Source organism: Macrotis lagotis, chromosome 5, assembly GCF_037893015.1.
Source record: "Macrotis lagotis isolate mMagLag1 chromosome 5, bilby.v1.9.chrom.fasta, whole genome shotgun sequence".
NCBI lineage: Eukaryota > Metazoa > Chordata > Mammalia > Peramelemorphia > Peramelidae > Macrotis > Macrotis lagotis.
The window spans coordinates 184,154,020-184,174,717 of NC_133662.1; the positions used below are offsets into that span (position 1 = coordinate 184,154,020).

The 20,698-nt window shown below is 33.8% G+C and overlaps 1 long non-coding RNA gene across 1 annotated transcript; it reads right to left on the reverse strand.

The window, feature by feature from the left end:
* Positions 1 to 3,037: 3,037 nt before the first annotated feature.
* Positions 3,038 to 19,708, reverse strand: LOC141488172 (uncharacterized). Its single transcript, XR_012468599.1, has 3 exons — positions 15,686 to 19,708; positions 9,786 to 9,812; positions 3,038 to 7,131 (listed from the first exon to the last, which is right to left on the reverse strand). It is a non-coding gene; the product is annotated as an uncharacterized LOC141488172 (long non-coding RNA).
* Between the last annotated feature and the right edge of the window lie 990 nt (positions 19,709 to 20,698).

Consider the following 20,698-nt stretch of genomic DNA (forward strand, 5'->3'; position numbering starts at 1 on the left):
TCCTATCCATAAGTCAGAGAGTGAAAGCGAGAGAAAGAGAGAGAGAGAGAGAGAGAGACAAAAAGACAGAAACAGAGAGAGAAAGAGTATTTTTGGTTTTGTTTTTAATGAAGAATGTATTGGTCTTATTTTAAAGGAGTTTAAAACATCACAAGAGCCAAGATGGTCAAAACCTAGGTACCACCTAAAATTATTTATTCAAATAAATATTTATTGAATTACTAAGCAGTTTGACCCTGTGGTAAGTATTGGAGGAGGGAAGGAGTAGAGAAGCAAAAAGGGAACAAGATTCTAGTCCTATTGTCAAATGGCTTACAATCTACTTTTAAAAGAAAATAAATTAAATAAATAAATAAAATAAAATAAAAGGAAACAACCTCTTTAAAGATTTCCCTGACTCTAATATGTCTTCAAAATTATATGAAGAGGAGTATCAATGGGAGTCAAACAAATGGGAGTCCTATATAAATTTATAATAAATTAACCATATATGAATGTGTATACACACATGCCCACACATAACTATTAAAACTGTGTGACATAGCTGAAAGAGAACTGTCCTCAAAGCTAGGAAGACTTGAGTTCAGTTAATGTCTTTTGTCAAGATATTTAAATTTTTAGTATACTAGGAAATGTTCTAAGACAATTATTAATTTCAGAGAACATATTGACTCATTTTAATAAATAGTTTTCTCACCTTGGAAATCTCTAAAATCAATAAAACCAGATTCAATCCCTATTCCTATAAAATATTGAAACTGAAAATAATCTTTTGTTGTTGTTTATTGTTATTCATTCATTTCAGTCTTATCCAACTCTTTGGGACCTCATTTGCTTTTTTTTTTTTGGCAAAAATACTGTACTGGTTTGCCATTTCCTTCTCTAGCACATTTTGCAGATGAAAAAGCGATGTCAATAGGGTCAATAATTTGGCCAAGGTCATATAGCTAGGAAGTCCCTGAAGTCAAATTTACTTCGGGCCAGGTGCTCTATTCATTAAGATAATTTCTAATTAACCGTAGAAACTATCTCATTCAAACCTCTTACTTCAGAAATCTGAGAAAGACTTAAAAAACGTAAATGAGATACATAATTTCACCAAAACAAACAAACATTATTGAAACATAGTTCTCAAAATACCTTTTAAAAAGTTCATGGACCCTAGATTATATAATATATGTAATATATCTTTAGAGAGTTTATAGAGTGTAGAGTTTATTGAGTAGGGCAGTCATATTTGTACAATTATTAATTCATTTTTTATCAAACTAACAGAAAAGTTTGGGTTTTTAGAAATTATACTGAGTTCTGAGAAGTGAATAAATTGTTCAGTGTTCAATCTAATCTTATTCCCTCATTTTAAAGATAAAACAAAACAAAAAAAATAATAAGATTCAACATACTGTGTTATAGTAGGAAAAACAATGACTTAGAAGTCTGAAGACCTGGATTTGAGGCTCTTCCCTTCCACTTAACATTTGTGAAACACTGGGCAAGCCACTTAACTCCCTCTCCAGTCTCAGTTTCCTCATCTTTAAAATCAGATAATAATGCCTGTACATTGGGTCTGTGAAGTTGAGATAATTCCTATAAAGAGTTTTGTAAAAACCTAAAGTGATATGTAAATGTTATTGATTTCCATTTTATGAGATTGGCTTCATTTTTCCAAAAGCAGATCAATGCTATACCAGGGTATCAAATAAGCACTCCTTACTAAATCTCATTAAATGAATTCAATCTTCTGTTTACAACTCAAAAAGACTTCAGGATCCTAGAGGATGCCCTAAGGTCATCTTTATGAAAATTAATTTGTTTTGAATTATAAAGATTTTATTTATTTTGAGTTTTACAATTTTTTCCTTAATCTTACTTCCCTCCCTCCACCCCAACACAGAAGGCAATTTGTCAGTCTTTACATTGTTTCCATGGTATACATTGATTCAAATTGAATGTGATGAGAGAGAAATCATATCCTTAAGGAAGAAACAAAGTATAAGAGATAACAAGATCAGACAATAAGATATCAGTTTTTTTTTTAAAATTAAAGGTAATAGTCCTTGGTCTTTGTTCAAACTCCACAGTTCTTTCTCTGGATACAGATGGTATTCTCCATTGCAGACAGCCCCAAATTGTCCCTGACTGGAATGAGTGAGTCCATCAAGGCTGGTCATCACCCCCATGTTGCTGTTAGGGTGTACAATGTTTTTCTGGTTCTGCTCATCTCACTCAGCATCAGTTCATGCAAATCCCTCCAGGCTTCCCTGAATTCCCATCCCTCCTGGTTTCTAATCGAACAATAGTGTTCCATGACATACATATACCACAGTTTGCTAAGCCATTCTCCAATTAAAGGACATTTACTTGATTTCCAATTCTTTGCTACCATAAACAGGGCTGCTATGAATAATTTTGTACTCGATGATTTTACCTTTTTCATCATCTCTTCAGGGAATAGACCCAGTAGTGGTATTGCTGGATCAAAGGATATGCACATTTTTTATTGCCCTTTGGGCGCAGTTCCAAATTGCTCTCCAGAAAGGTACCAATAGTGTAATAGTGTCCCAGATTTCCCACAACCCTTCCAACAATGATCATTGTCCTTTCTGGTTATATTGGCAAGTCTGAGAGGTGTGAGGTCATACCTCAGAGAAGCTTTAATTTGCATTTCTCTAATAAGTAATGATTTAGAGTAATTTTTATGAAAATTAATTTTCATGGTACTATTTAAACATGGAAGTTTTAACCAAATTGATGTTCAATGCTCTACTTGTTAAAGTTTCTAATAATATAAATCTCTAATTAGAGATTATATTAATCTCTAATAACAAAAATGAAAAGTCCTGTCCCAATAAAACAGGATTCAGTATTGTAGGGATTAAAATTTTACATTTGAGGAAACTTACATAGGTTAAATCCATATAACAGTAAAATGACCTTCAAACAATAAGTGAACTTCAGTGATAAAAACAAAACAAAAGAAAAAACAATTGTTTGAATGAATCAACTAGTTATTTGAATTGAATTATTAGTTCAGGAAATAACTGCCAATTCTGAAAGTGTTTGTATTTGTGCAGACAAAACTTAGAATTGCAAAATGAGTTGTCTGATGCTATTCATGCCAAGCATTTCAGGAATAAGAGGGCATGGGGACAAGAACTTTAATTGTGGAAAGTGAACAAAAAAGTAATTTTAAAAAATGACTTTGAATCTTCTTAGCATAGAGTGGTATCTTGGCATTTAATGATAGTTATTTCCCATATGGGCTACATTCCTTGGGACTTCATCATGATTCCAGAGCTAAGGAGAGGTTCTGTCCTGCTCTGCCTCAGCACCCCATTTGAAGTTTCCTTTGCATGGGTTCTCTTTCTCTTTAGATTTTTCAGTTCCATAAGGACCAGAATTGTTTATTTGTTTTTAAATTCCCAGCACTTATTACCATAATAGTCATTTAATAATTGTTTATTGACTGTCTTGAACTGAACTGAAATTCTAGTTCCCATCATAAACCAACATATTCACCTTTGAAGCTCCCCTAAACTAAGGTGCTACTGGAGAGATGAAGCCATCAATGTGTGTAGAGTCTGCTGGACAGAATTATTAAACATCAAACTAGATTTCTGGAGGCATCCATGGAACCTTTTCTGAAGCTCCTTAAGAACAAGGCTGACATGTTTTTATCTAATGGTTTATTTGAAAGAGATAAGACTAGATGACTGCTTCATATACAGTCCTATAAAGTCATTATTCTTCTATCATTGTAGGAATCTCTTTCCAAACATGAATTACAGGTAAAATAAAGCTCATAAGGGGTGGCTAGGTGGCACAGTGGATAAAGCACCGGCCCTGGAGTCAGGAGTACCTGGGTTCAAATCTGGTCTCAGACACTTAATAATTACCTAGCTGTGTGGCCTTGGGCAAGCCACTTAACCCCATTTCCATGCAAAAATCTAAAAAAAACCCTAAAATTAAGCTGATACTACTAAATATTTGATATTTTTATTCAGACACAACATAAACTGCCCTTACTATTGTTCCTGACTTATTTATGTATTTCATAAGTCAAACCCAGTTTTGAGACTCATGCAATCTCTAGTAATATCTGAACAAAATTCTAGAATTGGGAGCTAAAATCCAGGATGAACATTTCTTATAATGAAATATGCTGAGCTGTTCTTCCCTGCGAGCTAAGTTTTAAGAACTTTTGATAATTAACAAAAATTAAGTCCTCTAGTCTTAATTTTCTCATCTGTAAAACAGCTATTTTAGATGACTAGATGATCAGTTCTAGATCTATGATCCTATAAATTGAGCCCTGAAAAACTTTTCTATTGAGTTTTCCTGTATTTTCTGAGATAAAGAAACAGCCATGGTCATTTAAACAGCCACTAGGGGATACTAGACTGACACTTTACATGACTATATTAGATGAATGAAGAAATAGACTCAATTCATATCTTTTTTCCCTCCACTGGATGGCAGCACATCCTAGGGAAACTCAATGAAGAAGCTGAAACCAGGATTACCTGTCATGAATCATTCATTTTCAATAAATAACCAAGAGAAAACATTTTTTTTTTTGATTTTCAGCTTGAATACTAAATCCCTTTTTCTTGAGATAATCTAACTTGAAGCCTCATTACATGAGGCAGGCATATTCCCTGTTACTGTTCAGTCATTTCAGTCTATGACCGCATTTGGGATTTTCTGTGGTTGACAATTTCCTTCACCTCATTTTACACTTGAGGAACTAAAGCAAATAGGGTTGAATGAATTGCCCAAGGTCATACAGCTAGTAAGTACAGGAAGTCAAATCTGAATTGGGGTCTTTCTGATTCCAAGTCTGACACTTTATGCACTGTACCATTTAGCTACTCTCACATTCCTAACAGGGAGACAAGTTTTCCCCCTGAGTCAGGTAGTTTTTTTTTTAATTTTTGGCATTCCCAGGGAGAACTTCTTTTTGGCTACTTGAAGAATTAGAACAATCTGAAGCCAAAAGGTTGATACCAAGGCAAGATAAGCAAAAAGGATAAGAAATTTTAGAAAAAGAGAAAAAAAAGGATTCCTGGTATCTTGATGTTGGATCTCTGTTATCAAAAACACAGGTACCTGTGAAAAATTAACCATTTGAATGGTTAAATTAAGAGAAGGAAAACTGAGTTGATCTATGTATGTGGGCATTGTCAAAACAACCTAAATGTGATAATTACTTCAGGATACAACTATCAGATTTAGGTGAATGCTCCACTCTTCACCAAGGTTGCCTTTGCAGTTTTGAGGAGAAAATGGAATATCTTCTTTTCCCTAATTAGTTTCCTCCTGGTGGGATTTCCTTTTCAACAGTAGGAGTCCGGAGTTTAGAAAAACATTAGTAGTGATTAAAAATTCAGTGCCTGATAACTCATTAAGATACTGTTTGTCTATTGCCTTACATATAAATCTCTCTGTCTAGTATGTCTACTCTTATTGGTAGTAGGAGACAAAAAAAAAATTGTCCTATGCCTGATATGTCATTTGCAAATAAAGCTGTGTCATTCAACAACCTGTACCAAGGAGGATGAGTGGTTCTTCTAACTTTACTGATGCAATTTGAAGTCAATAAAATGGTATATTTGAAGCATTATTTTCTTTTCTTTATATTTTCATAAGATAAAATTAAGGCAAGAGAACAGGTGGAGCAAGACACTGTGTATGTGTAATTTGTGACTACTTGATAAGAATTTTTTTCATCTCTTATTTATGATGTATTGTATCTTTAATGTATAATTTTCTTCAACATGGGAAATTCTGCTCCACCAAAGTAGATGATAGCCTATCGAATGACTTATGAGAAGAGTTGAAGGAGTTATCAGAAGTACATAAGGGTCAATTGAATTATCCAGTCATATTATTAGTAAATAGCAGCTCAGACCCAGATCTTCCTAATATAGTGCTTGGCATCTATTTTATACTTAATGCTCGTTGTAGCTAATAAATTATGATGCCTCTATTCTTTCACTTTAAGGAGAGACTATCTTAGTTCTAGACAACAAAATGTAATTCTAAGTAGTCATATGTCTACCAATGTCTTTCCTGGTGGACCCTGCTAGTCACCATCAACCTCTTTTGATGGAAAACTTTAGTGCTTATTAATATCTGAATGTTGCCAGCATTACCTGTGTTGAAGAAACAGATAATTCTCTCTCCCTAAACATGTGTGGGGAAGTAGATTATAAGAAGTAAAAATAATATTACTAGAGACTAACATGTGGTTTCAGTGACAGATTTTGCCCATTATATATCAGAAATGATTGCTATCTATCTATGGAGTTGGTAGTAGAGAAGTGGCAAACAGGTTGTCTTGACTAAATGTTGGATTTTGTCAATTTATTTGTCATAGTAGTGAATAATGCAATGCAGATATCAGCCTAAAATAATTCGTTATGCCTATTTATAACAAAGGATATATATAGACATATTTATATACACATATAAAATATGTGTATGTATACATATATATATATATGTGTGTGTGTGTGAGAGAGAGACAGAGAGACAGAGAGACAGACAGAGGCAGAGACAGAGACAGAGACAGAGAGACAGAGAGAAAATAAAACCTCTTTGAGGGTAGGAACTATCTTGCTTGTTTTTGTATCTCCAGAGCCATGGACAATACTTTTTTATTCATTCAGTCAATTCTTATAATATAAAAAATAACCAAGACAAAATTGTGAATCCAGGCTGCTCCTGGAGCTGACTTATGCTAAGCTGCTCTCTTCTTTAATGCCAACCAGCAATCAGATCAATCTGATGGTGTGGGTATAGAGATTAAGGAGGAATGAACATTATTTTTCATAATGTCATGATTGTAAGTTGGCTTTTGCTTTGAAGCTCTAAATCCTTTTCCAGGACTTGGGTGCCCCCATCTCTCCAGTCTTTACTCAAAGGCAGGCAGTTAACTCTCCTCACTGCTTCCTGTCTGCAGGATCTGTCCAAAGTCAACATTCCCCAGCAATCCCCAGCCAGGAAATATTATTGGATGTTGTTTCAGTGCCTTCATAGAGAATTTTTTTTCATCTCTTTGTAGTTCAGTTCCCCACATTGCTTAGATGTACAAGTGTCATCCATACAAAACATGCCTGATCCAGGGACCTGCATGGGAAGATGAAGCATGATCGGAAACTCTACAGAATCAGAATTATAGTGTTCTTCTTGTAAGAGTTAGAGTCCCATTGTAGTTCACACTGGTCAAGTCACATATGAAGACTGAGTTCAGTTTGGCATGCTCTATTTTAAAGGGAATAAACTAGAGAGATTCCACAGAAGAAAATAAAGGGTGGGGAAGGTTTGCTGTTTAATTATTGAAAACACAGATGCTGGGGTGGCTAGGTGGCACAGTGGATCGAGTACCAGCCCTGGAGTCAGGAGTACCTGAGTTCAAATCCAGCCTCAGACACTTAATAATTACCTAGCTGTATGGCTTTGGGCAAGCCACTAAACCCCATTGCCTTGCAAAAAAAAAAAGAAAACACAGATGTTTGCCCTGGACAATAGTTATATTGTATACCCATCTTCTATACCCATAGTCTATAATATGAGCCTGTGCTATATCTATCTTGATATTACCAATGACTAACAAAGGATTTGTTAACAAAGTGCTTAATAAATGTTGGTTAAATTATAATTCATTGAATTGATTTTTTTAAAAAAAAATGGATTAGGCTGCTTTACAAAGAACTAAATGTTCCATTCCTGGAAATATTCTAGAAGAAATAGGATCTCAATCTGAAATTTACTTTGCAGGGTATGAGAACAGGTTGGATGATCCCTAAGGCCTTTTTCAATTTCCAAGCTATGATTGTCTTCATGATCTAGGACACACAGAGTCCAAAAATAGTTTTAAAAACTCATGAACTGCTGCTTGCCTTCAGTCCACTCACCAGCCCTCCCCATCTTGCATGCTACTGGCAGCAAGGCTATATGAGTTGACCAAGTACTCAATGCCTGGGATTATAGCAAAACCCAAGCACATGGCTTGTGTAACATCAAAGTATTTTTCAGTTCAAAATGTCTGACATGAACCCACTCCAGCTCACCATATTGAAACAATTGAACTGTATTTTAACCTTATATCATATGAGAAGCTATGCCAAGCATTTTGAACCAATTTGTATCAGTAGAATGTTATAAACAGGAAATAACTAACATCCACCAGGAATATGAAGAAAGTGCAACCAGGACAGCTTGTTAAAGGTAGTATACAAAATGATTGTGAATATCATGGAAGTTTAGAAAAAACACAGAGATGTGTAAACTCTAGAAAAAGGGCCAGAGAGTATACCTCTATCTCCTAGACATCTTTTCTCATCCTGTGATCCTTAGGTATCTAAGTTCATTTAACTGACAAAATTGAAAAAAGAAACTAGGTCTGTATCTCTGACAATAGAACATGAAACTGTCTCTATGTCAATTGGGCACCCCACCTCACTTAGGAGTACTCTGTTTCTTTAAAGATTCTGGAATGTTCATCGTGATTCTGGAATGCCATCTTAGTTGAATTCTCTTCAAAAAAATAATGACAAAAACTTTATGGATTGATTAAATATTTTCTGTGTCCACCATACCACCCTAAGTTGATGATCTCTGGATAATAATTACACCCACCATAGCTACTAGTCAATAGATGAAATCCTCAAAGGTCTAAACCTTTTGCTACATCAATATGGGTTATAAGTGATCTGCCAGTTTAATAAGATCATTTCACGCACCCAGTTTCACCACATCTTTTCAGATATTCCAACTTAAAACCTTATTTCTAAAGGAATATTTTATTTAAAAACATAAAAAATAGTAACAGGAAATTTAGATAATTTAACTATGCCTAAGTACATGAGGAATCACAGAAACACTTTGGATAACATAACAAAGACTGAAACATAATAAAGTACTTATCAGGATTTCCTCATTTGCCTTGAATGAAGACTCCTCAATTTCCACTCAATTTCAATTTCCAGTTTTTACTCAGTGGAGCATAAATACTCTGTTGAAACTGTTAATGGTGCATGTGGTAGGAGTTAAAGAAAGTTGATGTAGGAAGGACTTCAAGATCATGTGAGGTACATTTTTTCCTTTTTCATTGACTTAGCCCCAAAACCCCAAACAACTAAACCCTATAATTTAACTGACATCTCCTTGTTATCAGTATTATTTAATGATTCTTATGTTTTGCTTTATTTAACTAATTAAAATTAGTTGAGTAATTAAAATTACTTTATTGATTACTATTTAATAATTTACTATAATAATGATGACCAGTTTTGTAGTTTTAAAACTTTTATAACTTGGATAGAAAATACGCACCTAAAGTTATTTATATGTTCTAGATACAGAAATATAGCATATTCTACTGGTATTGATATTAATCAATATGCTATCAGGAATATAAAGAACTTAGTGTTATTTTGATTATTGATATTATGCATAGGCACTTTCATCTTTTTAGGTGTTCTCTCCACCATTGCCTAATGCAAACCATTCCTATTTTCTCAACATGTTTGACTTTTGTCCATGTCCACCCATGAATTTTCTATCAGGGTTCTCTCATTGAAGGATGATATATATTCCATAGTGCTAGACTCTTTTGAACCTGGATTCATTGATAATTCAATGAATATTCAAAGAACCACTAAAATGCATGAATCAATCAAATATTTATGAGTATCTATTATGCAACAGATACTCTTCATCAATGTATTAGGTACTGAAAAAAGATGCTCAGATGATAATAAGACAACTTCCATACTTACCATGTTTATAGTATCCCCCAGTAATTGCTATGGATAGAAAAAAACAAAATCATAAGATTTGTTTATTTTTGGTTTTTGCTAGGCAGTGGGTTTAAGTGACTTGCCTAAGGTCACACAGTTACATAAATATTATATATCTGAAGCTGGATTTAATCTCAGGTCCTCCTGACTCAAGGGTCAGTGCTGCACCTAATTTAGTTTTTCTGTGATCATATTCAACCTGTCATTTCCCAACAACTAACCCCATCCTTGGCACCTAGAGTGCCCAACTTGAAGTCAGGAAGACTTTCTGAGTTTAAATTCATCCTCAGACACTTACTAGCTTTGTGATTTTGGGCAAGTCACTTAACTTAATTTGCTTCAGTTTCTTCAGCTATAAAATGAATTGGAGAAGATAATGACAAACTAAAGTACTTTTGTCAAGAAAACAACAAATAGGATCATGGAGAGTCAGACATGACTGAAAAATGACTAAATAACAACCATGTCCTATGCATACACTAAACCAATAAAATCTTGTTTGCATTTTATTAAGTCAATAATATTATCAAAATAAAACTTCACTTTCTCATATTCAGTGAAAATTTTAATTATAAATGTTCATAATACAATATTTACAACCCATGTGCTTCATCACTATTTGAGTAATGAATGACAAGAGATAGAGGAAAAGGTCACTAGCACATTGAAGGAAAACTCTCCTGTAGTATTTATTTGAGTATATGAACAAGAGTCACAGAAGGAATTGTGAAGATAATTGTGATCTCCACCACAGGAGCAAAGAGTATGTTCAATGATGATTTGGTAAGGCAGCAAAGTTGTCTTACTTATATGTACACAAAATAAATAAATTATAAAACACATTTTTTCAAAGAAAAACAATATTTCAATGCAATTGACAGCCTCACCTTGCATGCAAACAATGAAAAAGAACCCAGATCCTTTAAAAAAAAACGTTTTTTTAAGGAGATGAAATGCTATAGGCAATTTTGTGCAAACTGAATTTGTGTAGCAAACCTTTCTTATAAAATAACTGCTAATAATACAAAACCATCAATAAAGTACTTTTCAAATTAAGCTGCTAGTCAAATGACAAATACTAATAATAAATTTGTGCTCTGGAATTGGAAAGATCTTATGTAATCAATCATCATGTATTTCTATAAAGGATATCAGTAGGGTATGTGAACTTAAACCAGCCATAACTCTACTTTCTTGTTAAACAAAGCTCCTCTGGCAATAAAAGCAGCAACCAGCTATAATATATAAAATATGTTATTTTATAAAATGAATTTCATATCTTTTTTAGAATAAAAAATGAGAAACTTTCAGTAGTAAAGCTGTGGTTGCCTAGTCCTAGGTGAAAGACACTAAGATACTCAAAATTTTTATCACTTGTTTTACTTTCATCATTACAATAATTTTGAATGCAAAGAAAAAATTATAAAACTTAAAAAAATTACATCAGAAACATTACATTTACATACTGTGATTTCTGTTCTTACATGGTTATTATCTTCTCCTTTTACACAATGAAATTTCATTCCCCTTTCTCTAATGCATTTAATTTCTTGATTTTCCTTTTTCTCTATTTATTTTTTCCCCAAGACAAATAAGAAAGACAGATGAGTCTCAAGTCAGAGGACTTTGTTTCAAATTCCACCTATGTTCTTTACCACCTGTTGGACAAAGTCACTTCATCTCTGACTCTGCATTTTCTCATCTGCAAAATGGGTCACTCCAGATGATGTCTAAAATTCTATCAAGCTCTTTTTACCATGTCCTCAAGTCAATTTCTTTATTCTATTCTCATTCCTGAGTACCCTTTCTCATAGAATTTCTTCTTTCCCTAATTCTGCCTTAATTTTTGAATCTCTTCACTTACTCTTCTCTGAGATCCTATTTGTACCTAGAATATCTAGACAAAATTGTGAAGTAAACCAAAAATATCTTTATTCTTCCTTTAAGTCCTCCAATATCCTATTTATAGTAATTCACTTCCATCCCAGAGACACCCTTATGCTATCTTTTTGAATACCAAGAGATCCCTTATTGTAGAGTTCCACTAAGGATGGACAACATCTCTTGGAGGGTTGAAATAGGTAAAAATGGTTTTCATACAAAAGTATATGTATTAAAATGATAGATCCTTCTAGGAATGTAACACCTAAACTTCATTTAAATATAACTATTATCAAGGTTCTTATAGAGCAGGGGCAAGGGATAGTTTTGAAACAGACAAATCGCTTTATAATAGATTTAAGTCTAGCTTTGATCTTTCAAATTCCTTGCAGAGCTATCAATAGGGGACAGTAACTGGAGCTTTGCCACAGATCACTGAAATTTAGAGGAAGTGTGCAGCATCATTTTATCTTGACATCATTTGACTTCAGACTCTGAGGAAGGATAATTATTTAAAATATGAAGCTAGCAGGTGGGCTAGAAGATCTTTGTGGTCCCTTCTAGCTCTAGTGACTCAATGGCCATACCCATGTGAACTATACCTTGCCCTACCACAGTCTTCTTATCATTGGCTTTATGTTTTACAAGAGATTTTCTGCTCATAGAATTGAGATCATTCATAAAACCTGATTATAATTCATGTTATTTCTATCATGCACATTTTATGAAACTTGTCTCAGATGCAATTGTATTTTCAATTTCCAATTATATTTCTGTCCTTCCTTAGTTAATGCCCTTTCCTTCATTAATTCCTCCCTTCCTCATTGAACTATCACTCTACTCATTAAGCTGAAAAAGTGATTAGATTGTTTTTTTTATAGGAAATATCTCAATAGTCTAAATGACAGTGGGTTCTTGGGATTGGAAAATGTTTAATTTCATTAAATTTGAAGAATGAACTTGTAATTTTGACGAACACATAACAATATAAAGTATCTCTTAATCATTAAGCTTAAACAATATTTGTGAATGAGATGGACCACAAAGTCAAAGAAAACTGCAAAATATCAATAGAACCATATGGTTCATCTAATGGTAAGTTGTATTATTGTATCCAATAACAAATTAAATTACACTTTTAAAAAATATGTAGCAATCATTTACCTATAGAAATGTTTTGGGAGTATCTTCACATGCAGGAACTTAGGTCCTTGTATTACTTTGAAATAATTTGAGGGTACTTTATTGGTTTTGTTTTCCTGCAATAAGCTTCAACACTATTGTCAGGAAGGTTGATGATAGTTTTCAGTATCTTACACAGATCATTTTTTAAACTATAAAGAGATTAAGCAAATTACCTATGTACCAAGTCAACAATCATTTATTAAATGTGTACTATTTGCCAGGTATTGGGTTATACACTAGAGCAGTGGAGATAAGTTTGTACCCTGGAATTGCTGACATCGGCCCCTCCTGTTCATTTTTTAAGTGAAATCAGCTCAATGGTATATATAAACTAATTTACTTTCCTCTGAATTAGGAGATATTTGGAAAATTTAGTCGTGGACAATTTGAATTTTAATCTTACCAGAGTCAATAGATGAAAAAATGTGCATTACCTTGAAAAATCATATTTTTGGAGATAATATCTGTTCCATTATTTTTCTTTTTATCCATAGGCACTATGATTTGTTTGCTACTATAGCCATATTCCAGGGACTGCTTAATTATTATCTTTATTTTATAATGTCTAAAATAGCACCTGACATGAAGTAGACACATAATAGAACCTTTTTTAATGGTGATTATCAATAATTGATATTATCTGTTATAACCAAGACTTATGGGAAGTCATATAGGCCTGCAGTGTTTTAGTATGCTATTGCCCAATCCTCTAAACTCTAGGGATGCCCAGAAAATTCAATTTGACTTACATGTCAAAGGAAAAGTAATAGCATATTAGATTGGATCTACTGTCAGATTTCTTTTGGGCTAATCGTGGCCTTATCAAAGCTTATTTTTGAGATGAATTTAATTCAAGAAATTACTTTGTAAAAGTTTGTGATTCCTTTCAGGAAAGGAGTTTGGAATATGGGGGAAGGGTGAATTTAAATTTTTATAAAACTGGGAGACTGAACTGCTAAGGTCCCTTCAAGTGCTGTGATTATGTTTATGTCTATATCTTAGCAGTCTTTCATATTTCTCTAGAACACAGATATATTCAACAAATAATTTTTGATTGTAATATTTCATTGAAAGAAAAGTATCACTTTGCTCTAAAGTATCAATGCACCTGGTGGTTTTAATTATTTTTTGAGCACTATTACTACCCATTTATGAATGCTCATCATAAAGCTAATGGGTTTTACTAAGATATATCACAGAAGTTTCAGAATAACACCTAAGATGGAAAGAAAAGTACTATAAATGAGTGATGCCACAGGACCTAAAGATGAGCATGATTAAAAAGATCATACAATCTTTAAGGAATAGATCACCTATTAAAGACTAAGGTTAATAGACTGGTTAGAAACTTCATAAAGTTCTTAAATGGGGCCTGAGAGTTGATTGGCTAAAGCTATATGTGTCTATCAAAACCTCTCTACCCCCATCCAAGAACAGATGGGAATGTTTTGATTGCTCATCAGATAGTCACATTGCATCTAAATAAATTGCTGACAAATTTGCTAAGCACAGTGAATCTTTTAAGAGAGTCACAAGATAACAAATTTATATAGATTGTAACAATTTAAGAGATACTCTAAAGATAAAAAACATATTTTAGTATTCCTTTTAATGAGTTAGAAGTATTAAAACTGACGCTGGTTTGATTTGTTGAGGAGGGGAGGTCTAAATTGGTTTAGGAAAGGAAAGGTAGCATTTCCTTTAGTAAAACTAAGATACTTAAGCTATTTAATTTCCCCATTTATATTTCTAGATTATAAGATGGCCACTATAAGATATTGACTGTTGCAATAGGATCTTTAGAGATAAATTAAAACATAAATGCATAAAATAGACAATTCTATGGTCATTTTATAGTTTTCAAGAATCATAATAATATTCATATTCAGAAGCTTTGTACAGTGAAAAGAGTACTGCCTCTGGAGTCAAAAGCCCTGGGTTCAAATCCTAGCCTTTGATATTGACTGCCTGTATTTTAGCTTAGGCCAAGTCCTTTAATTTCCCCAAACCTTAGCATCCTCATCTGTAAAATGATAGACTGTGTTAGATCTCCTCTGTTGTTATTGGAGTTTTGTTGTTATTATTGGAGTTTTCTTGGCAAAACTACTGGAGTGGTTTGCATTTTACAGATGAGGAAACTCAAGCCAATGGGGTTAAGTGACTGACTCAGGATCACTCAGTACATGTCTGAAGCAAGATTTGAACTCAGACTTGAGTCTTCCTGATCCCAAGCCCAGCACTCTGTGCACTAAGGCAACCCCTAGCTGCCTCCTTGGGTACCTCTGCTTATTAGCAAAATTTCTTTACTGTAACCTTTTGTCTTTGCAATTCCTACCACATGTCTGCTGGTTCTGCCCTCTGGTACCAAATAAAATACCAGTTTGTCTTCCTTAGGACAAGCCTTTCAGACACTTGAAAGCAGCCTACTTCTTGCCCCTGAGTGTTCTCTAGTCTTATGGCTAAACATATCCAATTCCTTCAGCCAATACTCCCATACCATGAATTCAAGGACCCTCCTTGTCCTGCTTTCCACTCTGGAAACTCTCCAGTAAACAGTTAAGTACTTTAACTCTATATTTTATATTTATATTTTTCATTTTAATTTTTTACTACTTCTTTATAAAAATTCCAACGTCCAAGAAGCCTAAAAGACAGTAACTTTCTTTGAAAACAGCTGGTTGATGAACAATTTCTAAAAGATTTAATATTCTAAATAGTTCATTTATGAAATATTACCTCTCTTCCTCCCTATCTTCTATATTAATATGAACCAATAATATTTTAAATAAAATGAAACTTAGAAAAAGACCCACCTGGAACACCTCTTGGTTTGCAAGTATCAGAAAGGGACCTTTTCAAAATGTCAACATTTTGAAGCTGTGTAATAATGCAGCCTTGAGGTTCCCATGACAACAGATCCTATTTCCTAGGTGACTGTGATCTTATGATGTCACCAATGAGCTCAACTTAAAAAAACCAGTGGATTTTCCCATGCTGGCTATATCACCTGACATCTCTAAAGTGGTTCTTGGAGTTTTCCCAGGACCAGTGTATCTTTGATGCAATACTCTGGAGAGGCTCCTTTGAAATCACAGATTCATTTATATAACTATAGCATTTAAGCACTCATAGAGAATACCTTTCATCTTCAAAATACTTTCTAAATATTAACCGAGTAACTGCTTCTGAAAGCCCAAGGAGATTTTTACACAGCTGTGTAACAGATGCCCAAACTGAAACTCTGTGAATTGGGGAAACAGAAATATGTCCCAAATTGCACAAATGTAGAGAGGGGATAGGTCAAGATGGAAGATGCCCAGGGAAGAAATCACCAGTTGAAAGCAGTAGCAAACATTTTGAAAGATGAAGAAAATACTCTTACATGAGAAAGCATGATGTAATGGAATGAGTTTTGGGTCTGGGATCAGAGAAGACCTAGGTTCAAATCCAGTTTCTGCCACTTGTCTTTGTGACCTTGGACAAATCACTTGACCTCTTTTGGTCTCATATGCTTTGGTGCTAAGTTTCAAAAGTTGGGCTAGATGACCTCAAGGCGGTTTTTCCAGCCTACTCAAGTGAATCTTTCTTGCATCCAAGAAAATAATTTCCATGAAGCAGCTGAGATGGTTTATATTCATTTCATCTCTATTTTTTAGTACATTTAATGACTCTACTGTCTACAGCAGAAATATAAAAATGTGTAAAACTAATTTCAGAACTTTGGGGATATTTAAACTCAATCTGAAATATCTTAATCAGAACTAGAAAGGAAACCCTATACCTCCCTTGGGTTCTATGCATTAATGTATGTCTCTCAGTAAGTGCTTAATAAACTTTTGATGATTGATTGGATTATTCCTCAAGGATCTGTAGTTAGGTGGTGGAGGTTCTATAAATCTGAATGTAGGACAAAAGAAGACTTCAGGTACCGTATTGGGCTCTCATGTCTCCAACAAATTCTATGACACAATCTCCAGTCTCGAGGAATTTTCTGTTTAGTGAGGGAGGAAATACCTAATAAGTGAAAGAATGAGTTAAATGAAACAAATACCATAAAATTAACTTAGAATGAGATAAATCGAATTACAATTATGGCTACAACTATGGTTACAAAATGACAAAATGACAAATCCTTGACAAGGATTTTTCTTATTAATTGATTTTGCCACGTTTCATTTTATATTAGTGCACATGGAGTTCCCAAAAATAATTACTAAAAATTATATGACTGACTATTAACCATTTTACTCTATGAATAGTTTTGGATGCAAATAACACACACTAGTATTACAGTGAACTAAAATTTATGAACCAAGACTCATCATACACCTCTGCTGTATCCAATAGCACACAAGACTGTAGTATTCATCTTGGATGTTGAGCAATATTTTCTGCTATATTTTTTTCTAAGTCAAAAGGGTTCTCCCCACCTTGGTGGAACTTAGTCACCCTCAGAATTATCACGGTCGTTTATGAAGCTCACAGCTTTTGGCTCTGTTCTTCTAGTGTATCATAATCCAATGATTCAGCATGCCCAATGTCTTTCGTTTAAATACAGGAATGATTCCAACTGCACCTTTGAACGTTTTTTTAATTTCTATTTTCGACTGTGTTTTTGAAAATCCTCAGATCTAAGGTCTCAGATCTAATCCTCAAGGTAAAAAAAGTCATAATTCAAAAGATAAGTATATCTGAAGACCAGCTTAATGATATCAGTTACATTTAAGTGGTTTATTTTGAGATTTAAATTAAGAAAATAAAGAATAATCATCAATGGAAAGCTCTATTTGTACAGTGTGGTTGAGTGAGCATTGCTATGGGAACATTAATTTTGGAATGTATAATTATTCTGCTTAAATATACAAGAAAAATGTCATTAGTAGTGGTGTTGGAACGAAAGCCAATTCCTGATTTGCAAGCTGTTTGAACCAAAAGTGTGTCTGTGCAAAAGTTGCCAGAATGACAAAAGGTAAAATATCTGTGTTAGTATCACAAAAAGCCAGGTCCCAATTCTGTGCTTGATTCCAACCTGCAGTTTTTTTTTTCCTCTCTGCAACTGGGTCAGTAAGTATCAGTGTTGAAAACTGGAATTTAAGATCAGGTCTAATTACTGGTTATGTCTTAGGTGGTAACAGAGCAGCCAAAACCAATGATAAGAACAAGAAAGCAGTCCTTTCTGCCTCTCCCTTCTCTCACCTAGAGTACAACAGTTGGATGGTCAGATTGTACACAAAATTTTCTTTTCTGGCATAGCTAATATATATTTTTGCTTGTTAGATATGTTTAATTTGGCTCTGTAAGTCACCACAATAGAAGTTAGTTTTACAAGAAAATTCTGGTTTTACATTCAAAATATAAATGTTGCTTTTTTTTCTTTTGTTTGTTTGCTTTCTTTTTTTCAGGACAGTCTCCAGTTAGATCTTTGTTTTACCAAGACTACTGGGAAAAGTTCTAGAAGGATCCATTCCATTTCCTCAGCTATTAGTGTGGGGCCAGAGACAGGAACCTTTCTCCTACAGTCACTCCAGTTTGGCCATTCTGAGATGCCTCACTTTAGTTGAACTGTTCATAAATTTTAGGAATCTGCTCCCACTGGGTCTCATGAAAAAAGATTTTTCTTCCTGGTCTTTCAAGATATTTTCCCCTTGGTTTTTTTTTTTTTGCTTTGTTTTGTTTTTTAGATTTTTCAAGACAATGAGGTTAAGTGGTTTGCCCAAGGCCACACGGCTAGGTAATTATTAAGTGTCTGAGATCAGATTTGAACCCAGGTACTCCTGACTCCAAGGCTGGTGGTGCTCTATCCACTGTACTACCTAGCCTCCCCCCCTTTGGGTTTTAAGCCTAACATCTCCTTTGTTCTTTCAACTTCAGTGCTCTCTGGCTCTTAGAAGTCCTTTCTCTCACTCTCCAGATATTTTTTCCTATTCCTAGGTGGTTTATCAAAAGCAAAAAAAAAAAAAAAAAAAACCCAAAAAACAAACCCAAAAGTTATTATTTAGATTGTTAACTACTGATTCTGCACTAAGTGGTAAAAGAGTTCTCTCTTTTGGATACTTCAGACTAGCATTAGATCCTGGGGACTGGGATGAGAAACTAGAGAATCCTTGGCCACACAGTTCTAAGACTGGTTTTTTCCATGCTGCCTTCAGCTAAAAGGGAAATCACCCAAAGTTAATCTTCAATCATGCTCTGATAGTGAATTTTCAAAGGTTCATTTCTAGTTTTCTCTTCATTAGCTTAAATAATAAGCTAGATCCCTTCCTCTATGGATAATGGATTTCTGCATTGGCTATTCCCATTTTAACTCCATCCATCTCACTATTCTCAATATACTACCCATAATTCACTTCCGCCTTCCCTGGATAGTAGTCTACTTGAATCCCTGTCTATCATGAAAGCAATATCAAATAAAATGCATTTATAAAATAAATATTTCTCCTACTTATAGGACAGGAATCTACTATCATGGCTCATTGTCATCATATCAAAATTATTTTTTTAAAACATTTCTTTCCAAATTAATGGAAAGAAAAACAAATTTTTACTAATTTTTTCATGTAGTACAAAGCCAAATCAACATTCATTTCTATGAAAATGAAATTAGAATTCACTGGTATTAAAGGAGTTGTGAATTTCAGCATTTGGCTAGAGATTCAATGCCAAAAGTTTCCCATAATAAACAGCAAAGATTTTAGTATCTAGTCATTTCAATAGTAATGTCTAATATTATTTTGTTTTTTAAAATTTGCATAGAATCCCTTTGGATAACTCTTTTTTTTTTTTTTTGCAGGGCAAATGGGGTTAAGTGGCTTGCCCAAGGCCACACGGCTAGGCAATTATTAAGTGTCTGAGACCAGATTTGAACCCAGGTACCCCTGACTCCAAGGCCGGTGCTTTATCCACTATGCCACCTAGCCGCCCCTTGGATAACTCTTAAAACCAATCATGCACTTAAAAATATTTTTCATTTGAAGATAATTTACTGTATCTTAACTTTTCATTCCATTTCATATGTCTCTTGAAAAATTCCTATAAATATACTGTGAATATAAGTTTATTTGTGTTTTATACATAGATTATGGAGAACTCAGTCAAGGTATTCCTTTTCAATTCTTTAAAATTTTTACTTTATATACTACCATAAATGCATGCTACACTGATTTCTACAGTCATTTTACAGCAAATAGCCATATTACACGTTGTTTATCCCTTGCCAGTTTACTGATATCTAACATAACACATTTCCTGATGATAAAAGTAGGATTGTGTTAAAGATAAAGGCTATTTGATGACAACTTTTAGCTCCATTCTCAAGTACTCCTACTAAGAAACTGAATATGACCCATTGAATATGATTGTTTCTAGATAGACTTAGGAGTTTTATGTCAATTAGGCAGTTTCATTTTTATCTTAAAGCAATCAAAGCAGAGTTCACACTAGATGCATATTTTATGTGTGCAGGACCTGGAGTCAGGAAGACATGAGTTCAAATCTAACCTCAGATATTTACTAGCTATAAGACACAGGCAAGTTCACTAACCTCTGTTTGTCTCGTTTTCTTCAAATGTTAAAAAATGGTTAAGGATCAAATGAGATGATAATGGTAAAATATTTAGAACTCTATCTGACACTTCCTAAGTGCTTTATAAATATTAGCTATTATTAAATTTCTGATGATCTTGTGATGTGTCATAATAAGATTCCTCATTCTTCTTCTTCTTTTTAAGAATAAAAAATTAATGAATTTTTGAAAATAGCCCAGCAACCCCATTACATATTGCTCAAAGATTTAAATTTCACAAAAAAGTATCAATGGGCAAGTGAAT